The sequence below is a fragment of the Lynx canadensis genome, chromosome B4 (genome assembly GCF_007474595.2).
Source record: "Lynx canadensis isolate LIC74 chromosome B4, mLynCan4.pri.v2, whole genome shotgun sequence".
NCBI classification, from domain to species: domain Eukaryota; kingdom Metazoa; phylum Chordata; class Mammalia; order Carnivora; family Felidae; genus Lynx; species Lynx canadensis.
This window is the reverse complement of record NC_044309.1, coordinates 21,043,018-21,064,296: the sequence shown is the minus strand read 5'-3', so window position 1 is coordinate 21,064,296 and position 21,279 is coordinate 21,043,018. Positions and strand designations below refer to the sequence as shown.

Sequence of the window (21,279 nt, the reverse complement as noted above, 5' to 3'; positions counted from 1 at the left end):
TTTTGCTACCACAGAAAATACAGCAAACTCTTGAAAGTCTAATTTTGAAAAGATCAACAAAAGAAGTTTATGGCAAACTGTTTCCCTCTGTGGTGAGTAAAGCATTTTTGCATTTTATTCATAGCCGATTCCGTAGAAAAAAGGATACTTTCCTTTTCCTGTCTGTACTTCTGACGTTACGTATTTCTGTAGTGGTGACCTCAGTAGGGTTGTAGCTCCCCCAAAAAATAGGTAGGTCCCATTTGTGAATCCATACTGGATCTGAAATTAACATGATCGCACCCGTTTTAAAAGTTAGAGTATTACCTGGGGTGCCTGGGTGGCTCAGTCGGTTAAGCGTCCGATCATGGCTCAGGTCATGATCTCGCGGTTTGTGAGTTCGAGCCCTGCGTCGGGCTCTGTGCTGACAGCCCAGAGCTTGGAGCCTGCTTCGGATTCTGTGTCTCCCTCTCTCTCTGCCCCTCCCCTGCTCACGCTCTGTCTCTCTCCGTCTCAAAAATAAATAAAACATTAAAAAAAAAAGTTAGAGTATTACTAACAGTATTTCCATATTTATTCTTTCTTGTCCCGTGCCTGGACTTTAAGCTTTTCAGATGGACGGGCCAGCTACACTACCTGCCTTCAAAGAGTTATATGTGGTAGAGAATCCATTCCCCAAATTCAGGCTGTCATCAGGTGTTTGTTTTCTTTGGTGGGCACATTCTTTTAGAAGACACTTTTATATTAAAAAGAGCAAGGGTTATTAAATTCTAGAGACTCACTATGCAACATTGTGCCTGTATCTTACTGTTTTGTTTGTTTTTTTTTTAACATTTATTTATTTTTGAGAGAGAGACACACACAAAATCCGAAGCAGGCCCCAGGCTCCGAGCTGTCCGCACTGAGCCGGAGGCGGGGCTCGAACCCATGAACCGTGAGATCACGACCTGAGCTGAAGTTGTGTCCTTAACCGACTGAGCCACCCAGGCGCTCCAATGTTGTCCCCATATTGACCATACCATATTGTACACTTAAAAATGTGTTGAAGGCAGATCTCATGTTAAGTGTCTGTGTCACAACTTAAAAAAGATAATGAAGACCCTGAACATGTACCATGTGGAATCTAAATTCATTTTACATTTGTGTTTTGGAGTTTATTTTTGTTTTTTATTTTTGGTCAGAATAGTCTGTCTTTCTTTCTTTTTTTCTCTCTTTGTTTCTTTCTTTTTAATGTTTGCTTATTTATTTTGAGAGAGACAGAGATAGAGCTCAATTGAGGGAGGGGCAGAGAGAGGGAGAGAGAATCCCAAGCAGGCTCCGAGCGGTCAACGCAGAGACCGACGTGGGGCTCAAACTCATGACGAACTGTGAGATCACGACCTGAGCCGAGGTGAAGAGTCATACGCTTAACCGACTAAGCCACCCAGGCACCAAAATGGCCTTTCTTTCAAGGACAGGAGTCATCTCCTTTGTTCTGGAGTGTGACAAAAAGGGCATCCCTTTTGGCGATCCTTCAGATGACGAGAAAAATCTGAAATTGCTCTTGGAGGAGTTTTACAGACCCACAAAAGTGAAAATAAAATCAAATGGAACAAGTTCCTTGAAAAGGCAGATACTACGTCTCTCGAAATTTGGAAGTATTGACAGAAGACTGGTGCTTTGTTCCTAAAAATCACTCATTTCGCTGAGTGATGTGGGATGAGTTCCAGCTCTTCCACCTGGCCTTTGGAGGGATATGCAGAGGGCAGGAAGCACTGTTTTGCCAGCAGCCTCGTCTCTGCCAACAGGCTGTGACGGGCTGATGCTTAAGACAGTGTCTTACTCCGCTTGAGGACCGGACTCCAAGCAGCAAACAGGTGTTGGAGGTGTTCGTCACGGTCTTAGGTGCTGGGACGGCCACAGAGCAAAGTGACCCATGGCCCTGGACCCAAGGGGGTACGCTACTCATTGAACCCTGTTCTTGGTGCAGTTGGGAACCAGTGGGCACTTAATCAAGCTCAGGGAGTCTAAAATCTAATCGACAGGTCGTTCGGGGCCTTATTGTTTTAAATCGATTTTCCAAGTGACAGAAAGTAACTGAGGCTGGCTTAATCAAGAAGGGAACTTGCTGTCACTTGTTTACAAAAATTAAGACGTAATTCGGGCTAGCGACTCACAGAGAAGTTTACTGCGACTTAGTTCTTTCTGGTTATCTCAGCTCCGCCTTGTGTTTGCTCTGTCTTCCTTCTGTGGAAGCAGGATGGCCTCAGCACCCCAGCTCTACATTTTTCATCATTGGGTCCAGCAGGAAAATGTCTCTTCCCCTAATGGTTTGAATGAAAGTCTTGGACCTGACTTTCACTGGTCCATACTGGGTCATGTGTTTGTTCCTAAAGCAAAGGAGAGTGCTTATCTCTTAAGAAAGGCACAATTCAGCACGTTCCATGTTGGGAGCTGGGCTCAGAATCAGAGCGGGGCTGGTGCCCCAGGTTAAGAACATAGGACGCTGTCACCAGAAGGATCTGAATAGGTGCTAGGCATCAAGAACAAAAGGTATCCACCAACCCAAGAGGAAAAAAAAATGTTTTTTGACATCAAACAATTGGCGATTGTATAATTACTTCCTTGAGATGAGCTATTGGAGTTGAGAAGACATAAGTGAGGGCTGGAGTGGTTGCGGCATTAAAGCTTCACAGAGCAGATGGTTATGAACTTGGCCTTGCAGGATGGGTACGATTCTTGGTTCGATTCTCCAAGATGCTAATGAGGCTGATGGCAAAGAGCGAATGTTGTCAGAATTGATGGTGTCCATTCTTTGTTAGCCTCCAGTGAAGGATCCAACACTACATAAGAGATGTAGCCCTTAGCCAGATACAGGAACCAAAAAAACGAACCTTTGTTCCTCAACAAATGATGGATGTAAATGAAATACCCGGGACTGGTTCAGCAACATTTAAAAAAAAAAAAAAAGAAAAGGATGAATTATGGTACAGACATGTTAGAATATTTTCTAGCCACGTACTCATGTTTGAGAGAATTATTTTGGAGAATTAATTATTTCGGAGAATTTTTAAGTGCGAAAAACTAGACTCTCGAATGGTTTACGTCATGAGCTCAGCCATCTGCAAACTACTTGGAACCCAAAAGTCTAGAAGGAAATACATCAAAATGATATGCGGTTGCCTCTGTTCTCTAGATTTAGCTGTATTTTCAAAACAAATAAAAAGACCACACAGCTGTGAACTGGCTAAGTCAAGAGACAGCGTCGGAAGCCTGGGGCATCGGGCTTCTGCAGAGGCAGGGCGTGAGTTACCACAGTTCTGAGAGTCACAGATCAGATGGTCGTCTCGCCCCTGCAAGGGGCTTCAGCCCAAAAGGCACCGCTGGTGTGTCCGCAGACACAGGAACGGTGATAGCAGACCTCTGCGCAGTGCCTGTGCACTTATGTATTTATGTTTAAGTCCCGTGTAATTAACAGACAATGTTGTATTTGTTTCAGGTGTACAATATAGTGATTCAGCACGTCCATACGTTACTCTGTGCCAAGAGAAGTGTGCTTTTAATTGCCTTCCCCCAACCCTCCCACCCACCTCCCCTCCGGTAACTATCTGTTTGTTCTCTGTAGTTAAGGGTCTGTTTTTTAGTTTGTGTCTCCCCACCCCCCCTTTGCTCATTTGTTTTATTTCTTAAATTCCACATATGAGTGAAATCATATGGTATTTATCTTTCTCTGACTTATTTCACTTAGCTTTGTACTCTCTAGCTCCATCCATGTTGTTGCAGATGGCAGGATTTCATTCTTTTTTTTTTTATGGCTGAATAATATTCCGTAGGGTATATATACCACATCTTCTTTATCCACTCATCTATGGGTGCACATTGGGGTTGCTTCCATAATTTGGCTCTTGTAGATAATGCTGCAATAAACATAGGAAGGTGTATATCCCTTTGAATGAGTTTTTCTGTTCTTTGGGTAAATACCCAGGGAGTGCTGCACATCTTTTTAAAAGCTCATCCGTCCTGGGGCGCCTGGGTGGCTCAGCCAGTTAAGCGTCTGACTTTGGCTCAGGTCACGATCTCATGGTTCGACCCCGCATCAGGCTCTCTGCCCCTCCCCGACTCTCTCTGAAAAAAACAAAAACAAAAAAACTCTCGTCCTTCCTTATGGAAACCTGTCGGCTTGGTGTTGGGCCAGATTGGTATTTTTCCATCTGGTGGTACTCCAGGACCAACAACAGCTTATCCTGGGTGCGCCCCAACCTCCCTCCCCCCATCTCCTGTGAGGTACCATTTCATCGGTCCATACATTTCTTTCCCATGCCCAGGCGCGCTCTTGCCAGAGCCTTCGTCTTCGTCTTTAATTTGAATTTTCACAGGCCAACCTTTCATGGTTTCCAAAGCACTCTACACAGCCCATTGGATACCCTGTGATATAGCTGGACGGTATTATAATCCCTGTCTCAAAGTGGGATGAGTGGCCCAGAGGTTTTAACTCGCTCAGAATTCTATAGCCAGGTCTCATGGCTCCAGATCAGCTCCCTCCCTCTGGTGCCATGTTGTTGCAGACTTTCACAGACCACCATCCTTGCGTCTCTTGAAAACTTAACCTTTCTTTGAAGACTTTGCTTCTTTTTTTTAAAAAAATTTTTTTTCAACGTTTTTATTTATTTTTGGCACAGAGAGAGACAGAGCATGAACGGGGGAGGGGCAGAGAGAGAGGGAGACACAGAACCGGAAACAGGCTCCAGGCTCCGAGCCATCAGCCCAGAGCCCGACGCGGGGCTCGAACTCCCGGACCGAGAGATCGTGACCTGGCTGAAGTCGGACGCTTAACCGACTGCGCCACCCAGGCGCCCCTGAAGACTTTGCTTCTTAAGAGACAACGAAACACGTATGGTTCAGTCTAGTTAACCACCTACCCTCCCAGCACGTTTTTCAAATTCTGAAGTCTTAGCCCATGTCCAAAACGTCTTTCACAGGTAAAGTTGCTAATAGGATCCTCGAATTTGTCATTTTTCATCCTTTGTGATTTGAGTCATTTGTCCGCCATTAAGTATCTCGGTTCCTCCCTTTTCCCCCCCCATACACTGTAAATTCTTGGAAAGTGAGAACTTTGTTTCCATTTTCTTAATAGTTAATTTTTCTCTTAGGGGGAAAGTTCAGCAAGTGCTGAGCGACCGACCGCCTGACCTTGAGGAAGTAAAATAATTCATCCTTCAGGAACGTTTTCAGAGCATTTCTGGAAATAATTATAAGATTAAATTTTCCTGAAAAATTGACCGAAACATCTGTTTTCCAAAATTAAATTGGAAATACGAATGGCCTTGGGCGTCTGCACCCAGCGGAAAGTCATTTACCATCCCGCAGCCCCTCGACGGGGTTTCCTTTTTTCCACGTTATTAAACCCTTGCCCTGTAGCAAGCAGAGACAGTGTCCCCCCCCCCCCCCAGAACCCACCGTTTACAAAGTCCGCGGTCACTGCGGAGGGGACGGCTGGCCTTGGCATCAGAACTGACCCTCCGATCGTCGCTCAGATTGCAGACCTTCTCCAGCGTCTCCTCTACCTTCCGGGGTGTCGGACCGATGGAGCCGGTGCGCGGGTCTCGGCACGATTCTCCAAGCCCACCGAGGGCGTGTCCCCGCTGCTCTGTGCGGCTTTGCCCCCCAGCAGCTCTTGAACCACCAAGTTCCCAGCAGCAGCGAGGGGGCCGGAACGGCCTTCCTCTTAACTGTTGGTCGCACGGCCAGTGCACACCGTGCGTGTCTGCTGAATTGGGTCGGTAAGAGGCACACGAAGACAGGTGGATGGAACGTGCTAGCCTGCCCGTGCCAGGAGTTCACCTCCCCAGGGAAATTGGCCTGTGCACAGAAGACAAAGGGGGTTAGGAAGTTTGAGAGTGGATTTTTTTGTACCCGCACGGCTCAGGGCCTCAGGGGATCCCTCAACGTGGCGGGGTGGGGAGAACAGGGTAGGAAGCCCGCCTTCATTTCCTTTTTCCCACGCCCCCCTCCCCCTTTTCCATACATTCTCCCTTTAACAATTCTTTACAATTGTATTTCCCTTCTCAGGGATGGGCCCTGAGCTTAATTTACCGTATGGTTCCTACCCTCAGGGATGACCTTTTCTCATAAACATGTCAAAGCGGTATCGATGCACAACGAGGAGCCCGCATTTTCAACTGAGAACGATTTGTGTGTCGTTTATTGAAAACCTATCACGTTGCGCTCCCGGCGATGTGCAGACTCAGTACAACCTGAGTTTTGAGACTGAGTTTTTCACACCGCGGAAGACTTCTGCAGTTTTTAGTTTTAGGACATACTCGGCTTATGTCTCGACAGCACATGGACCCTTCAACTCGTAAAATACTATGCTCGATGACTTTTATCATCGATATTTAAGCTGATTTTAATTATTTCCTGCATGAAATATGACCAACGTTGGTATCTCTGAAGACATTTGCTTTGCAAAAAGAGTCACCCCACAAAATAACCCAATTCAGTGGTCTAAGACAGTTGCTGAAGTGGATCGTTAAAAAATGTCATGTGTGCAGGTTGTAAATTTGTTTATGTGTGTTTTTTTGTTGTTTTCTTTTTTGAGAGAGAGTGTGCAAGCAGGGGAGAGGGGCAGAAGGAGGAAGGGAGACCGACAGACAGACAGACAGTCAGTGAGAAACTCTCTAGCAGATTCCACACTTAACGCAGAGTTTCGGGGCTGGCTTCCCTGACTTACCGATTGTGACCCGAGCCGAAATGCCTGACGAACTGAGCCACCCAGGTGCTCCTTGTTTATGAATATTGAATGGTCCTTCAACCCATATCGAGCACCTGTATGAGTCAGGGTTCAATTACAGAAAACAGAAGCTGCTGAAGCTGATCTAGATAATAAGGAATTGAATGTGTTAGTGGCTCAGAGAATCTTCGGGAATGCTGAAGAGGCGGTCTTAGGTTGAGCTGGAGGGCGGGATTGTGATTTTACCTCTGAATGGCTACTGGCCGGAAGTTTGGCGCTTTTTGGCCTCCAGCCACAGCCGGGCAGGATTCCCACCGGAAGGAGGCGCACTTGGGGACTGCGTGCTCGCTTGTGGCTCCTGGGGTAACTGCACAGAGCTCTCTGGTCTGCTCTGATGGCCTGTGAGGGGAGTGACACTAAACACATGCCACAGACTACTGACAGTCGTGATGAAACTGGAAAGGCCAGGTACGTGATGCTTAGAAGTAAATAATAAGGGGACTTCATCTAAACTGGAGGTGGGGTGAGTGCCAGAGAGGCCTCTCGAAAAAGCATTTAAGCCAAGGCTTGAAGGTGGAGGTGAATTTGCTAGGTGAAGCAGGAAGTGGAGTGGGAAAGAGAACCCCAGGCCGAGGGTGCCGGAGTTTGAGGCCTGAGGCTCGCTGGAACCAGGAGAGAAGGCTGGCGTGAGGGGGTGAGAGCCGACAGGGCCGCCTAGTTGGGTGGTAGGGTGAGGTCAGGAAGGGCTTTGAGGTCACAAGAAGGGTGTTTCCTAAAAGCAATCGAAGTCATCCTTTGAGCATGAAGGTGATTAGCGGATGAGTGTTTTTACACGATCTCAGCGGCTGCAGTTGGGAGAGTGGCTTGGAGGAGGGTGGGGGGAGTGAGCGAAAGAAAAAAAAAATCCCAGGTTCCAGGCATAACTCACTGGGCAGTGAGTGCTTCTGAGCCATCTACGAGGAGATGTCAAGAGAGCCACTGGGAACAGGTTTGGAGCTCAGTGGGAGGGGGCAAGCCGGGCTTCCAGATCCGGGAGTCGTCTGTCTAGATGGGACGTGGAGCCACGTGGTGGGAGAGGACGTGGGGTGAGGGGGCCCCGAGCCCTACACCACCGACAGGCGGATGTCTGCTGAAGCAAGAATCACCAGGGAAAGGTAGAAAAGCCAGTTCGAGGAAAATCGGTGCATTTTTCCAAAGAGGAAACTCTCCATCAAGTTTAGCGGGGAATATTTTTATTTTCGCAAACAGACCGCCTCTCAACACTGTGGAGATTGGTTCACGCGTCCAGTTACGCTGGTAGCTAGACCAGACCTGGGAAAGGTCGCGTAAAACAACCAATCTATTACTGCCGTATCAACTGACCTACCATGATATACCATGAGCGATGCCTAAAGGAGAGACTGTGCTTTTGAGACCAGAAATCTAGATGATTAACGAAATCTAGCTAAAGTAAGAGGGCACGTTGATATAGCCATGGGCAGTCCACCCCAAAATATGCCACTTTCGCGTCGATTTTGAGTCAGAATTACTTCAGAGGCTCTGCGAGGACTTTCTGCCCTTCTGAAAGCGGAAAATGAATTCCCTGTGGGAAAGGTATCCGTCCCGCACCTGCAGGGTAAAAGGAGAGGCGCCCTTGTGGCCAAAGATGGGGAGTTCAGGGCCGAGAAGGCTGTATAAGCAAACCCTATTACTTTTTCACTAATCTGTTACCCCCAGCCCAAGACCCTTTGTCAGCTCTTCACAAATCATTGTTTCTTTCTTTAAAAGGTGTAAAAGCTGCCTGCTGGGGGCCGTTCTTTGTGTCTATTTCTGTGAGCTCCCATATGTATGACATTGAATTTGTTTTTCTCCTGCTAATCTGTCTTATGTCAACTTCATTATTAGGCCAAACAACCTAGAGGGGCATGTTTTCCTCCCCTTCTGCGGCACCCCCCGATAATTTCACAGTGAGGGATGTGGGGCACACGTTCCAGCTTCCATTTTATCGTTGGGAAAACTGAGGCTAGAACAGAGTGCGTGTGGCCTGGCAGCAGAGAAACGGTTGTACCCACTGAAACATCGCGTGGATGGATCGTCCGATCATTTGTCACCCGAGAAGTCCCCCGAGGGAGTGGGGCACAGGGCGGGCCACTTTGAATGGGGGAAGGGCTTGGGGCACAGTTTGGTAGCATGTTAGTTGACGAATGTCGATTGGGCCAAATCCCACCGACGGGTTCTGGGGTGAAAATGAGCCTCTGTCCCCATGTAGTTTATAGACTAACGAGGGTGGGGGGGTGGACAGGAACACCTAACAAATGAATAGGCGCTCCTTCTGGTCTCTTGCGGCAGACTCGGGTGGGAGAGGAAGGTGTTGCGAATGGCTGGTGGTAATGTGCGGAAGAATCAGCCTCCTTACGCGTTTTGTTTGGGGCCAGTCTTCTTCACGCGCTGTGTAAGTCACCGGCGGGCCTGCTTTGTTCCTCCTACTGAGTTAATTTGTTCTGTTATGTAGCCATGGACCCGGTTCCTGGTGTTACACTCATGTGCAGGTCAGAGTATTCAGGTTAAGTGTTAACCCCTGTGTACATTCTTTTTTTTTTTTTAATATTTTATTTTTTTGAGAGACAGAGCGCAGGCAGGGGAGGGGCAGAGAGAGAGAGAGAGAGGGGAGACACAGAATCCGAGGCAGGCTCCAGGCTCTGAGCTGTCAGCACAGAGCCCGATGCGGAACTCGAACCCGCAAACCATAAGATCGTGACCTGAGCTGAAGTCGGACACTTAACCGACTGAGCCACCCAGGCCCCCCACCGACATTCTTTATGTTCCATTCCCATGCTTTCAGATTTCTTGCTTCCTCGTGTTTTGCAGCGTCACTTTCCAGCCACGTTATCAACTCCTGGAGGACAAGGAACATGTTTCCTTAGAACACTGTGGCCAGACATGTTGCCCCGCACGAGATGCACAGGCACTTGCATAGAAAAGAAATGTCAGCTGGGTGTGTATTTTGGCTGAGGGTTCTCTCACACAGTCAACAGGGACTCCCATCACTCTGCCCCTTTTGTGTGCAAAATGATTCATTTGATAGCCAGTTAAGAATTTTAAAATGCAAACTTAATAAAGAAACCTCTCTCTCTCTCTTTTTGTTTTTTTAAACAAAACAATTATAGTCCAAGGAGAAAGAAACTTAGAGCCTTTATAGACTCATCTGATAGCGGAATACGGGAAGATGTTAAATGATTCATCAGTTGCTTGGTGACTGGTGAATAAATGCATGATGGAACGTTTAAAATTTGGCAACGCCTTCCAGAGACTTCATTAAACGAATGCGTGCCCGATAGTACATCCGCAAGAATTTCTGGAGAAATTCTTATTCTGAAAAATTGAATGACATATAGCTAAACTCCAATCAGAACTATGAATGAAAATACATTTCCAGGGACCAGAACAGTGACTTCTTTTTATAGGGGCCCCCCGATTTGTAACAATGAGATTTTTGAGGGAAGTTAGGTGACTAATTCTTCACAGCCAGATATGACTTTCAAGAAGGTGCTTACTGATCCCTAGCAAATGTCTTTGGGCTATGTTCTCCTGATCACAAACATCTCTGTGCTTTTTTATTCCAGGAGGGTGCGTAGTCTCCAGCCTTTTATTGGCCAAATTGATTTCTCAAAGACATTGTGGCCTGGCACAGGCCTAACTGCTTGTTAGGCCTGGGGTATGTTTTAAATAGTTACATTCAATTATATTTGTTGCCTTGAAGCATGAGAGGAAAACGTGCTTGTTTGAGACCACAAAAGCAAGGGGATTTTTTTTTTTTAATGTTCAATTGTGGTTAATCAGTTTTCTGTTCTTCCTGGAGATAAACTACATTAAAAAAAAAACGGCAAGTGTTTCAGGGTTCCCTCCTATAAAAGTCGGAGAGGTTAGAAAAGACAGGAGAGAGTCCAATATTAATGTTTTTCTGTCTGAGGGAAAATACTTAGAAGAGGCAGAAAGCTCATTGTCTGGAACAAGTGGTTAAAGAGTTTCAAAGACATTCATAAAAATTTGAATAAGTGGAATAATGAAAAGAAGGTGTTCCATGGAAGAAATTTCCTTGACATTACTTTTCATCTGCTTTGATACAGTAATAACCTGAAGGCCAGGGAATGTTAGCTAACCAGGGTATTAACAGAATGTGTTACGCAGATTTATCCCTCATTTTAAGTGTGTTGGTTTTTTTTTTTTTTTTTTGTCTGAATATTTTCTCTATATATGAACTCATTATTTAGTACCTTTTTTTTTTTAAACTTAGCATATTTAAAGATACAGCTTTGCAGAAAAAGAGAGAAAACTATACATATAAACACACTGAATAATCTGTTAATGTCCTCCAGAGGCCCAGAGTCTGGGAGAAAGATCAGTCAGGGCTGGAATAACCCGGGAGAGCTCCCAGGAGGGAAGAGATCCAATCTGAACATCTTTGCAGGGTTGGTAAACCTCCGAAAGGACCCAGGAGGGATTTTAGATAAGGGTGGCTCACGGTGAGTAAAGATAAGGCGGAGATGTTCTCCTCGATATTTTATTTTTCTCTCCTAAATGCTTTTTCTTGGAACCGAATTCGTACTTCTTTCTGCACGTTGTTTTTGTCTTGCTGTTCTCAGCCCTCTGTTTCCAGTGACTCGCTGGAGATTTCACTGCAGAACATCCCAAAAGGTCACTTTGCATATGCTTGTCAGTAGCGTATTTTCATTGGGGTCACTTACTCTGGCCTAATCTGCCAGCTGCCTGGGTGGACCCGACGTGAACAAAGTCTCCGCAGTCCTGCCTTCTGCGACCTCCCGGGGGCAGTTCCCCTGTTACTAGGGGCAAAGACGAGATGGGCAGCTGTGGGAGGAAGTGCCCCACATCCTACCAGCCACTTGTTTGCTCCCACGTGGTTGAAGGTACCTTGGAACGGTTGTCACTTTTTGGCGCGTTGTTATCTTTCCCGTTGTACGGACAAGTTGGGTCTTGGGTGGGGTTTGAGGTGGGGGTGCTGCCACCCCCAAATCCCAGGAGTGCGTGTTCACTTCGAACGCCTGCTCATGTTTTCTTATCGGTGTCCCTGTTTCTCCCTCCATGCCAGCACCCCTTCACAAAACAATGACACATCTCCTTTAAGTGAAGCAGGAACACGCACGCACACACACACGCACACACACACGCACACACACACGGTATTTAGATCCCGCATTATCTGGAAGGACTTAGAATGTGATTTTTCTTCCCTGTGGCATGCTACCGAGTGGCACGAGGCGCACACACACGGTATTTAGATCCCGAATTATCTGGAAGGACTTAGAATGTGGCATGCCACCGAGTGGCACGGGGCCAACACACACCCTCTTAACAGGCCTCTCAGAGCTGGGGAAACAGAAGAGTAATGATAATAGGAGTTACCGAGGTCTCATTTTTCCTGTTGGGCTTTGGCCGGAGAGCTTGTGAAAGCGTCTTCGAGAAAGCGGGTCTCAGCCCGGGTTTGAAACAACTTTGTAGCGTAAGTAAACAGTGTTGTGTATTTTGAGGAGAGAAAACATCTGTGGGTCAGCCGAATCGATAGCCTGGTCAGCTTTCTTCCTGTTTGCCTGCTTTCTTTTTTTTTTCCTGCTGATCCTTTTGTGTGAGGAGGGTGGGAGCTCTTCTCCGCGTGGATACGTAGAAGGTGGCAAGCGATTAAAGAGAACATACCAGCCAACTTACCCCGAGAATGATCTAACTAGGTAACCTCCGACTTCCCTTACTAAGTCTTGTAGACATTTGAAATCAGTCCTAACTCACGTCTGCAGGTGGGGGTAAGGAGAGCGTGCTCCTCCCGGGAGATTCTGGGAGGCCCATCTTGGCTCCCGACCCCTGTTTGGGTTCAAAAAGAGAAGAAAAAGTGTCCCTCGTAAGTTAGAAACTCAGTGCGTAGAGTATACAGCTTTTACCCTCTGATAACCAGATGGCGTTCCAGACAACCGTGCTCGGCAGAAGTAAGGGTGGTCTTTGCTGTTTTGCCCTCCAAACAGATCTGCTTCCTGCCTCTCAGCGCTCAAGGCTGTTGGTGAGAAAAACACGCGTACTCACACCTACCTACTTATTAGATGAGTACGAGATACCTGGGAGCAAAGTGCGAGTTGTTAGCACTGATTTGAGCTCTTTTGGGTGAGATGGAAGAATAAAAATTCACTGTCAAGCGGTCCGAACTATTTTTTTTTAAAGTAAGAATATCGTCAAAAGTCCGAGGAAATTTTATCCTCCCCTCGCCTCTCGGCTCTTCCTCCAGCTGCGTTTGGGGACAAGTACTCTCCTCACAGAGAGGCACATCACATCCCCAGGGTTGAGTCCTTCTTGACCAAAGAGCCAGTCTGCAGAAAAGAGAGAACTTGTTTCTTTCTTGCACCTACCAGAAAATTGGCCAGCGGATGTAGTTCTGTGTGTTGATCTGTTGTGCATTGCCGACGTTATTGGTTTTCCCAGGACAGCTGATCATGAAATGAAAGTGTTTTACTTGGGTTAATGATGTGACTAAAATATCGTACCCGGTTCCAGGTGAGCCAAAAGAGATTCTTTGTCTTGAGGATGCCAGGGGGCATTCTGGGGGCCAAAGCCCGCAGCATGGCGGGAACCAGGGCCCCCTGCCGGAAGCTGCCAGGATCTCTCTGTGTCTCATCTCTGCTTCTGTCAAGAAGGCTCTGCCCGTGCTTGGGGCCGCGGCCAGCCCCGCGTGGGGCAGTCATGGTGGGGAGTAGGGAACTCTGATGGCCAGGAACAGGGTCACAGTATATAGAACCCTAATGCTCTGGTAACCAGGTATGTGGGGGGGGGAAGGAGGTGGGTGGTGAGCTGGGCATTCAAAAGAGAGGATGAGTGTGTATTAAAGGAGTAAATGGAAGGTCTCTTGAGAACAAAAATTCACTTCTTATGTCAAAGCCAGCACCCGTTGTGATCTACTGAGGATCCCTGTTTTGAGACAGACTGCATTTGTAGTGACAGAGAGTGGGCTTGGTAAGCTCAGGATCATCTCATGTGGGTTGTGGGTAAGAGAGACCTCTGGCTGGGTAGTCAGGAGCCTGGAGGTTTCGCCCAGCTTTTCCTCGAATGCCCTTGCGCCTCCGTTTCTTATCTTGATAAAATGAGGAAGTTAGATTAGGTGGTCTGCAGAGTTCCCTCCAAGGCTGAAACTGTGGGGCGCCTGGGTGGCTCAGTCGGTTGAGCGTCCGACTTCAGCTCAGGTCGTGATCTCACAGTTCGTGGGTTCAAGCCCCGCGTTGGGGCTCACAGCCTGGAGCCTGCTTCAGATTCTGTGTCTCCGTCTCTCTCTGCCCTTCCCCTGCTCGTACTCTGTTTCTCTCTCTCTCTCAAAAATAAATATTAAAAAAAATTTTAAACTGCTGTCTGTAGCATCAGAGGATATAATAAATTCACAGGAATGTTAATGGTGATAAATTTTAAAAAGACTGCTGTTCTTATCACATACTGCATTTCCTTATTTGATAAGACTTGATTATATAAGATGGTCATTAAAATAATTGTTCAAAGTACAATATGAATAAAATTAAATATTTTTTCCCCCAGTCTTTTTCCTGGTTCTTAGAACTGTGTATTGCTTTTTTGCTTGATAATTTCCCCTTAGATCTCAATAGGCTCCACATCCTTGCTATATGTTTATAGAACATTAATATTGTTCCCTTTCATCTGACTCCAACAGCTTCTCTATTTCAGCTGCACTTTATTTCCATTTTGCATTAGGGCGTAACAAAACGGAGCCATGTTTTAAGCAACTTAATGCCAATCACTGGAGTCTAGATTCCATTTTCCCACAGGATGAGAAGGCGGTAAATAAATTGGATCCACCAAGAAGCCTGATTGTCAGGATGTGCCCATAATTGTCTTTTTCAGCAGAACCCCATGAAGAGGACAGGCAGATCCCCGAGGTGTGGTGCCCAGGTCGCTGGGAGCACTGCCTTATTACATACATATTATGCGTCAGCATAATCCGCTCCCTGCCCTTTGTGGGCACAGTGCCCTTTCCTGCCACAGCTGCTGACCTTCCAGCAGATTCTGCTGCTCCTTAAACACTGTCCTGTCGTTCCCATGAAAAAGACTTCCTGTTGGTCAACAAGCTGACGCTTCTACAAGGTGGATCTCATTTCTCACTTCGCCTTGCCCCACCCCATCACCGGGTGCTCCGGAAGATGTAGAAAGAGCACTTGAATGTTGCCAAGGTTTCTCTGGGTTCTAAAATACCTAGTGCCACCAGGGGAGACACTGAGGAGTGAATTTCCCCACTGCAGTACTGTCCCCATCGTTCTGTGATGAGTCCCTGTTGTGTTAAGCCAAGCAAACATTTTCTTTCAATATTCTAGAACTAATAAAAAAAAAAAATCCAGTGGGCTTCATGTAAAGGATTGTGTTTTAATAAAAGTGGTAATTCAAAACAGCTGTTTAACTCATGGCTTTCAATTCTAATCAAAGCTCTGTTAATCCTTTGCTTGGGACATACTGATTTTTCTTTTGCTTTTTCTTTAAAAAAAAAAAAAAGACAACACACCCATCTGATTGAAATTTGAATCTTCTTAGTGAAACTGCCAGTTTTAATTAAGTTCGAAAATGGAAATACAGCTGGAAATTGGATGAAATTCAGCGTAGTAATTTCCTTCACGTGGTCTGCATGTTCTGAAGAAGGGACTGTGAATTTGTGCAGATGAAGACATTACATGACTAATCGTTTCTGCTTCCATGAATTAAATACAACTTTTTAGTTTTACGGGTGTTCGTAAAAATCCTTTTATGCTTATTAAAGGAAAGAGATCGCTGAAAAGATGTTCAATTTTAAGCTATGGCTACTTCTTTTTCTTAGCTATAGCAAATAGCCTGTCCAAGGGCTTTAATTAGGAAATTGGTGTTGTGAAAAATTATACTCTAATTGTAAAGACGTTTTAAAGGTATTCTTCTCTGATGGCCACCCACTCTGTTTTGGCCCATTTGTGTTCTTGGGTGTATTATCTACTTTTTTTCTGCTGCTTATTTCCAAGTCAGTTTGACCTGAAAAAAGTTGGGGATATACATCTTTTTTTTTTTTTTTTTAAAGCTTTTAATTCTGACCCTTGGATGGAGACAGTGAGAGCAATACATTTATTTTGTGTGTCTCAATTAACTAAAATGTTAATTCCTTTTAAACTCCCTTTGATTTTTTTCCCTAAGTATAAAGTAAACCGGAACCTAGGAGGGTGTTTTTGGCAAGCAGAGCTGTGATTTCTCTGAGCACTTTTGGGTTTGCTTGCTTTTTAAACGTCGACAATTACTTAAATGTGCTTCAGATATTTTCTCTTGGCCACGGTGGATTATCTTTTATCGACTAATATACATGCTTTACATTTTTTCTCTGATGCCTTTGATTTGGCGAGTGCCTTATATTGAGTATTCCACCCCTCTCCTGACTACAGGTTTGACCATGTGTAATTGTTTTTCCTATCAGTATAATCAAATCAATTTGGTTTTGCTGCCATCGGTTGAAGCTAGTGGCGTTGACCCTGAGAATGTACCTTCCAGGTTAACTATCAGCTTTTCTTTATTTTTAAACAAGTGCTGGACATCTGTGAAGACTTTAAAATGGGAGTAGTTACAAGAAAGATTCTTACTTGGGTCTACTACCTCTAATCTATTAGAAAAGCAGTAATAAGTATTCCAGGGCACCCTGAGTTTTAGATCTTCTCCACTGAACTTCGAGGTCCTACAGAATTCCTCTAAAACAAAAGCCAAAAAAAAAAAAAAATGTGTTGGGGAAATTCTTGCGCGTGAACTTGGAACAATTGTAGAAAAATAGTTTTTCCTTTCCTTTACCAATGGATCCCTGTTCACTGGGGGAATTAGTGGTAGGCCCTTTCCACTTGTTTGGGAAAGTGTTTAGATGGGATTAAGAGAAGGCCGAAGAAAAGAAAAGGGAAGGAGGAACATGAGCAGCTCTGTTGGATGTTACCCACCCCTTCCTTCTGGTCTTCTGCTTACCTGTGAAATACTTCAGGGGTGCCCGGCTGGCTCAGTCAGCAGAGCGCCCAACTCCCGATCTCGGGGTTGTGAGTTCGAGCCCCGTGTTGGGTGTAGAGATTACTTAAAAATAAAATCTTAAAAAAAAACACGTGGAATACTTTTAAGACCTACTTTAAGGAAAATTGAACAGAGGACATCAGAAAACCATTTTCCGAGGTGAGGGCTTTTTGAGAGGGCCTGTAAGTTTAGGTCAAATTAGCCAAAGAATGTGGTTCTGTGTACGTAGAAACTTAAGAAGATAAGAGATTATTCACAGAAAAGGAACAGCATGGTAGAGACTAATGGAGTTCATTTAATAGGATGTGCTTTTGAAGTCCCTACCCTAGTTTTATATCAGATGGGGGTGCTTAAAATTAAAACCTAATGCTTTTTATTTTATTTTCAGTGTTTATTTTGAGCGAGAGAGTGAGCACACGCGCGCGCTCAAGTTGTTTATTTTAATTATGTTAATTCTTAGCAAGTAGAGTCAACCAGGAAGATGAAACTTGCCTCAAAATGCAGATTATTATCCCCAGTGGGCCCCCTGGAGCCCCATTAGGGATCATTAGTGCAATTTCCTCTGTAGGCCTTGGTCAAGGGGACTGTTCAGGAAGAGGTCCTGAGAGAGGAAGCCAGCCAAATTGCAGAGCAGGCGATCTCCAAATGCCACATTTTCCAGAGATGCTGTTCATTTATAGGTCCATTACAGAAACGTCCTCACACCTATGTTCAAATTACCCGTTCGCATCCCTCTGCCGGTCCAAAACGTTAGTGTGGAAGTCTGTCTGCGAGACCATATTGGTAAGCTAGCGCTGCACATCCTGAGACCTGATGTACATTGAGGCTAAATGTTGAGTAAACGTGATTTGTGGAGTTCTGTGGCGACACGCCCTTGGTTTCCTGTGGTTGCTTTGGTGGTGATGGCCCAAGTCCTGGTCTTGTCTCCGCAGCATAGCTGTAGTGACCTTTTGGCCAAGTGCACTTGAGCCTCCTTGCGTGTGGCTTCCATGTTGCTTCTCTGAGCACCCCCTGGATGATTGCATCCAACCACTGAGCCTGACTGCACGAGGAAGAAAAGGCGACGTGCCCCACGTGTACCAGGGCATGAGAAAGACTGGCTTTCTTGAGTCCATAAAGGCTCGGTCGTGCAGAGTGTGTGGTCAGGATGGGGGCAGGTGGGTATAGCCCAGAGCACGTCGGGCCGAGTGGTAGCAGCTCACCATTCTGGTTTCGACACTCAAAACCGTGGTGCTTTAGGAATGAGTCACCTATTTAGTTTTAGTTTCCTCATCTGTTGGTCATCTTTCGGTCCTTTCCGCTCTTCAGTTCTGAAATCTGTATTTGTGGATTATCGTGGGTAAAATCGACAAGTGAGAATATACGTTTAAAAAGAAGCATCTGGAAAAGGGGCTTTGTGCCAGAGAGACCAACCCAGGTTTCAGATCATGGAGCCATTTTCAATCTTCTGTGGGTAGATGGGTGGATGGGTGGATGGATGGATGGATATCCTTCATTCTGAAACCTAAAACTTCTTCCACATTTGCTCTTCCTTGTCTCCCCACATGAATGTGGTTTCCCCCCAAATTTAAAGTGTCTTGGGGCGCCTGAGTGGTTCAGTCGGTTAGGCGTCCGACTTCGGCTCAGGTCATGATCCCGCCGTTTGTGAGTTCGAGCCCCGCATCGGGCTCTGTGCCGACAGCCCAGAGCCTGGAGCCTGCTTCAGATTCTGTGTCTCCCTCTCTCTCTGCCCCTCCCCTGCTCACGCTCTGTCTCTCAATAATAAATAAACATTAAAAAAAAATTTAAAAAAAATAAAGTGTCTTGAAGCAGCAATGCATTGCTATATAAATAAAGTACTCCAAAGCTTTGTGGCTTAAAAACAGTAACTACTTGCCCACGATTCTGCAGTTTGAGCTAGGTTCTGCTGGGCAGCTCCGGTCTCATTCATGTGGCGGCTGTCACCTGGGGAATCCACTGGGGCTGAATGGCCCATGTGGCGGTCAGCTGAGGCCACAGCGGCAGCATTTTAGAAGGACAAGCCCAGGGCACAGGCACTTCTCAGGCTTGTGGCGCAAACCAGCCTCATGGCCGAGACCCGAGTCTGTGTGAGAGGGGGCTTCGTAAGGGTGTGATAAAGGGAGGTGTGATTCACCCAGGACCAATAATATGCAGTCTCCCATATATTGATACCCAGAACCGGTGTTGTGGAAGTCTGCATTTCAAATGTACAGTACACATACGTATCTGTATTCCCCGTCCTAGAGTGTAAGTTAACAGGTGTAGTTTTGGCCTAACAGCTCCTATGCCCTACAGCGAAAGTGGCAGGGGACATAATGATTATTTGTGATGATGGAGGTAGGTGTCTGTACTTCCCTGAGTGTCCAGGAGGCCCATTGCCTATTCCCTTCTGGTTCTCCCATCTCTAAATATCCCCATTCGTGGGCCGCCTGGCTGGCTTAGCGGGTGGAGCGTGAGACTCTTGGTGTCAAGATGGTGGGTTCCTGCTACACATTGGACGTCGAGATCACTTAAAAATAAAATCATTAAGGGGCGCCTGGGTGGCGCAGTCGGTTAAGCGTCCGACTCCGGCTCAGGTCACGATCTCGCGGTCCGTGAGTTCGAGCCCCGCGTCAGGCTCTGTGCTGACGGCTCAGAGCCTGGAGCCTGCTTCGGATTCTGTGTCTCCCTCTCTCTCTCTCTCTGCTCCTCCCCCGTTCATGTTCTGTCTCTCTCTGTCTCAAAAATAAACAAACATTTAAAAATAAATAAATAAATAATAAAATCATTAAAAAAAACCACGAATAAAGAAAAATAAATATTCCTATTCAGATTCCTTTACTGAGACCTCCTCCTAAGGCGCGGTCCATTTTGTTTTTTCACTCTGAACAGCTCTCTTTGCAACATTATCAATTCCTGTAGCTGCAGCTTTTCCTAAAGCTTTCGTTAGTCTCTTTCCAGATTACTTGTAAACATCTTTGACCTCAGAACCACATCTGTAAGTGCGTGTTAGACATGGCCACGTGAATAACCTGCACCCCCAAAATAATTCATCCTCTGCCTACCCTAAGTTTACTGCTCCTTCTGTATTCCCTATTTCTGGTAATGGCTTCACCGTTCTCGTCTCAAAGCTGCAAAACCTCTTAAACATCTCACCCCCCCCTGTTCCTTTCCTGCATCCCATCCACCACATCCTGCACCCCAGCTCTGCCCTCAGCCCTGTGCCGTGATGCCTGGCCTCTGGGCTTCATCCTGGCTCCAAATTCCATTCCCCAAAGTAGGGGCTAATCCCTTACTCGGTCCTCGTCTTACAACCGCCTGGCTCAAAACCTCCCATGCCTCCCTCCCTGTCCGTTTGATCCCCTGAAGTCCTTCACCGCCTTTTCCTGTGTTAGTGACACGTTCTCTGACGCAGAACGCACCTCCTTGCCCCCCTCTGAGATCTGGCTCCGGTGTCCCCTCAAACTCAGCGCATTGCAGTGTCTCCCTTCCTGGTGCCATCACTACATTTCATGCTACCCCTGCTTTGCCTTTTTTAATTAGTAGATTTTATATTTCAGAGGAGTTTTAGGTTCCGAACAAAACTGAGGGGGAAGTACAGCGAGTTCCCGCAGCCCTCCTTCCCAGCCTCCCCCGCCATCAACGTCCTGTACAGGGCGGTACGTTTGTCCCAATGGGTGAACCAACATGGACACCGCATTACCAAAGCCTGTCGTTTACATCAGGGTTCAGTCTGTGTTGTACCTTTTTTGGGCTTTGACAAATGCAAATGACCTGTATCTACCATTATAGTATCAGAGGGAGTATGCTCGCCACCCTGAAAATCCACTGTGCTCCTCTCATTCACCCTTCCCTCCCCCCTACCCCCAGACCGCTAGCACTTTGCACTTACTTATATCTATTTCTGTCACTTGGGTTTTTTTTTTAAATTATTTTGAGAGAGAGAGCATGCCTGTGCATGCGCGTGAGCAGGGGAGGTGCAGAGAAAGAGGGAGATAGAAGGAATCCCAAGCAGGCTCTGCATCGTCAGCGAAGAGCCCGGTGCAAGGCTGGAATCCATGAACCATGGGATCATGGTCTGAGCCAAAACCAAGAGTCGGACTCTTAACTGACTGAGCCCCCCGGGCACCCCTCTGTCACTTGGTTTTGAACCCACCTTGTCTTGGTCTCCCGTCACCATGTAGGTCTCTAAAAAATGGATACATAGACCACGTCTTTAAAATCTCAATTGAAGAGTCATTATCTCCTTACGGAAGGCCTGACGTTTACACAAAGTGGAAATGGGGGTCAGGGAGTCGCATACCGCCAAGGTCAGTGGGTGCTTTTGGGAGAGAAAAATGAAACTTAGTAGTTAAGGGAGATATTCTGCAGCTTAGTAGAGGCTGATAAGCATTGAGGAAATTTAGAGATGATTTTTGCTTTCTGTAATAGTTGTGTGCTCATAACTGGTTTTTCCATAGATTAAAAAATGCTGAAACTTTGCACTCTGCTAAATTGAGAGACAGGGACGGAATTGGGCCTTGGAAAAGAATACTTCAGTGAGTCCTGCTTTAAGCAATCTCATTTTATAATGTGAATAACCA

At 46.2% G+C, this 21,279-nt stretch overlaps 1 protein-coding gene and 1 long non-coding RNA gene across 2 annotated transcripts in view; both read left to right on the top strand.

Moving 5' to 3' along the window:
* PIP4K2A (phosphatidylinositol-5-phosphate 4-kinase type 2 alpha) overlaps window positions 1-21,279 on the top strand; it is a 192,109-nt gene that overhangs the window by 66,481 nt on the left and 104,349 nt on the right.
* LOC115517959 lies at window positions 1,339-7,581 on the top strand. The gene is made up of 2 exons (XR_003970123.1): window positions 1,339-3,558; window positions 5,109-7,581. It is a non-coding gene; the product is annotated as an uncharacterized LOC115517959 (long non-coding RNA).